The sequence below is a fragment of the Neophocaena asiaeorientalis genome, unplaced genomic scaffold (assembly GCF_003031525.2).
Source record: "Neophocaena asiaeorientalis asiaeorientalis breed wild unplaced genomic scaffold, Neophocaena_asiaeorientalis_V1.1 scaffold108, whole genome shotgun sequence".
In the NCBI taxonomy this organism is placed as follows: domain Eukaryota; kingdom Metazoa; phylum Chordata; class Mammalia; order Artiodactyla; family Phocoenidae; genus Neophocaena; species Neophocaena asiaeorientalis.
Window position 1 is genome coordinate 5,530,171 of NW_020173770.1, and position 4,083 is coordinate 5,534,253.

Here is a 4,083-nt window from a genome sequence, read left to right on the forward strand (position 1 = left end):
GTTCTTCGAGATGGCCTTGGCTTCCCAGGGCACTTTACCTAGGAAGACGTCCAAATGGGCTCTGGCCAGCTGTCAGGTAATTGCTTCTTTGATGCTTTACAGTTTACAAAGGCATTTTTACGTTTCTGAGCAATTCCCTCCACCACCCCGCAGCGCAAGCAGCATCACCCTCAAGCCCATTTTACAAGTGAGATCACGGAGGTCCTGAGTGGAAATCTGATTCTCCGTCTTGCTCAACACTCTACTGAATTTGTGCATACCCTTGTGCCCTGGATAATGGCCCCAACAGGCCTGGGGAGGAAACTGTCTATCAGTAAGTTCTTCATAACAAGAGCAGTTTAAGGAAGTCAAAAATTTTACTAGTAACCTCTCTGGATGATAATCCCTGTCTTCTCGCCTAATTCTTCAGGAAATAGTATATCTATGGGCAGCTTTATTTGGATCCCTCTCTTTTCATTCAACATTCAGGCAACAAATATTTATTGACACCCGCTCTATACCAAGCCTGTGCTGGTGCTAGGAATTCTGAGATGCCTCAGTCCTTTTCCTGCCCTTGAGGGCCTCACGTCCCGCTGGGGCATCAGACACATGACTGAAAACTCCATACAACGTGATGAGTGCTATCCCAAGACACGTGCAAGGTGGCAGACAGAGGTTTGAACAAGGTACTCAGATTGCACAGTCTTTCCAGGTGAGTCAGAAAGGTTTCCTAAAGGTGGCGACATCTGAGCTGGGCCTTAAACAATGAGTAGGATTGTGACAGATTGAGAAGATGCAGAACTTTTTAAGGATTCACATTGCATAAAATTGGTCTCAACTTTCCATCTCACATGTGCCACGGATCTACCTTGGACTTACTACAGCCATCCCTCGGTATCCACAGGGGGATGGCTTGGTATCCCCCCAACCCCGCTCCACAGATACCAAAACCCGAAGATGCTCAAGTCTCTTATATAAAATGGAGTGGCGGGTATTTGTATATAACCTACACATATCCTCCTCTGTACTTTAAATCATCTCTAGATTACTTATAACACCTAGTACAATGTAAAGGCTAAGTAAATAGTTGCCAGTGCATGGCAAATTCAAGTGTTGTCTTTATTTTATTATTTTTTTGTGGTACGCAGGCCTCTCACTGTTGTGGCCTCTCCCGTTGCGGAGCACAGGCTCCAGACGCGCAGGCTCAGCGGCCGCGGCTCACGGGGCCAGCTGCTCCGCGGCATGTGGGACCTTCCTGGACCAGGGCACGAACCCATGTCCCCTGCGTCGGCAGGCAAACTCTCAACCACTGCACCACCAGGGAAGCCCCAAGTGTTGTCTTTTAGAACTTTCTAGAATTTTTTTTCTGAATATTTTAAATCCGAGGTTGGTTGAATCCACAGATGCAGAACCCACAGATATGGAGGGCTGACTGTATTTCTAGAGAGGGGTAATTGCCCCCAAATTTCTCCAACAAACCCACCACCTGAAACTGTCTGAAAGGTGTTTTGGATGACCCACATCTTAGTACAGCTAAACCACAGCTGTTTCTAATCAGTCAAGATAAGTGACTAATGGCCCTGAGCTCTATAAAGCAATGCCCACAATTGGTTGGCCACAGCAAATGTCCCAAGCAAGCATATATTTGCTTTGGAATGAAACACGTCGCAGGCTCATTTGTATGTGGACTGGACTATCAGGGGCCTACACCTCCTAACACGTAACACAGTCTAAGGCTCCTGGAGCAGGAAAGGCACCGTACTAAAGAACAAACATGGGAATTCCCTGGCAGTCCAGTGGTCAGGACTCTGCGCTTTCACTGCTGAGGGTCCGGGTTCAGTCCCTGGTTGGTGAAGTAAGATCTCGTAAGCCGAGTGGAACGGCCAAAAAAAAAAGAAAAAAGGGGATAACCACAAGCAGAACACACGAATCCTGCAGAGAGTTACCTGCAAGATCAAGGAAATCATTCGTACATATTAAGACTCCAAAACTCCATTTTGTAGTGAGCACTTATGCCTTAGAGAAATATCATTAGTAATTGCTCCAGTTTTGAATCACTTTGTCTCAGAAAGCATTTCTTAAATGCTTCTTGGAAATTTAGGAAATGGATTCTGAACTAAGACAAGTGGAACTGGCTCTAGATTTATTAGAAAAAAGAATCAGTGTCAATGCAAAACAAAGTGTAATCAGTGTCAATGCAAAAACATGGCATCATCTGGAAATAAAAGTTGAATGCAGGGAAGTTAGCAGCAACAACAAGGCTGATCTTACATTGGCCACAAATCTAAAACATTGAAGTGTGGTGGTGAAGAGACGCACAGTCAAGAATGTTTCCAGAATCACCTCTATAGGGCGGTGTGCATGAAATAATTCATGTAGCCAATGACCCAACATTTCTGAAGTCTTTTATTATACACTTATTGCAGAAATATTAGAAAATGCAATAAGTGAAGGATGGAAGAACTGCCATGATCTAGGGTCAACACTGTTACCACTTTGGTGAATATCCTTCTAGATTGTTTTCTTTCAACAGGAATATTACATAAAAACTTTTCCCCCACAAAAATCAGATCATACCTTCCATACTATTTGGAAACCTGGCTTTCTTCATTGGGTATCTAGAAACAATCTTTCCATGTCAAGAAATCTTTTTGATTTCTACCTCAATACACTTAGTAGCTGCAGCCTGTATCTTCTGTGGGTGCAGCAAAACTTAACCATTCCACCATCATTAGCATTAATTTCTAGTTTTTTTGCTATTGAAAAATGCTGAGATGAACTACCTTTTGCTAAATCTGCACAAACAGAAGGCCACTTCCAAGTTCTACATTCTAGACCATGTGTAGCATACGGCATTCAAGGGCACATCTCCCTGTCGATGTTCCAAAACCTCACTGCTAGAGGGTGCCCCTCCCCCAATCTCCAGGGATCAGAACGAACCCAGAGTAACCCAATTTGGATGGACTCTATGTCCTGACTCCCCTGCCTTATTTAGGATATCACAAAAACCACTGTAAAAAAGAAGGCAGTTAAGCTAAATCCCAGAACTTTCCCCAAATCTGTTTGTCATAAAGTTAAAAAGTAAACATTTTCCATTATTTATTAGCACCACATTTGCAGAACAAGTTGCCTTCAGGCTCCCTGTCCAGCAGAATTAAGGCTTGCCGTGGGAAAGGATGAAGCAGAACCTTGTAACAGAGTGAAGATCTTTTAGTAACTGAGATGAAACCTACAGTCAAGGCAAATCAGACCCAGAGCACAATTAATAACCATTACTTCTATTGTATTTAAATTTTATATTCCCCAACTCTTTTTTTACCTCCTTAAAATATGAATTCACAAGGTGGTCAATTTAAATCTTTTTATTAAAGCAGTTACGGTCATTGCCCCACAGTGTCTAGAATTTTAAATTAGGATTTGAATGTTTGGAGATGAGATTTCTGTTTCTACGTTTTGATCCTTCTCCAGAAAAGCCAATTACAACATGTTAATAAGCATTTCCAGACTTTCAAGTAAGTTAAAAGAATCCAGTCTTCTTTTCTCTAAATTAGTTGGAGGAGACATAGAGTAGAATCCTAAAAGGCTACAATCCCCATTTTAAAATCCTGATGAAAGAAGCCTATCACCTTGGACTCTGGAAGAGATACAGCACTAACCTGGCATGGCCCCCAGAGAACCCAGAAGATACTTGTTAGCCAGCAGACACTCATTCTAAGGCGATTCCGTAATTCCAAAGACACTCTAGGAGCACCAAATTCTATAACATCTCAATCAGTAGGTGATTCGGCTGAGCAACCTCTTCAAACAAGATCGGTTCTTATATGAAAGGTGCCTTTTGGGAACTAAGGTTCAATTTTCTACTCAACTGATCCTCAGTCCTCTGGATAACTTGATATGCAACACATTCTTGAAATCCACAGGAACCTTTTAGTAAATTTTATTCTTGGATTTCCCCTGAAACCAGTCAGATTAAAAAAAAAAAAATCTGTATGGAGGTGAGTTTTCATGCCTTTTAAAAAACTGTATGATGTCAACTAAGAATAGCTAGAATGAGTAAACTAAGCAAGACCTTGCCGGGTGTTGAGACAGACATTAAAACAATAG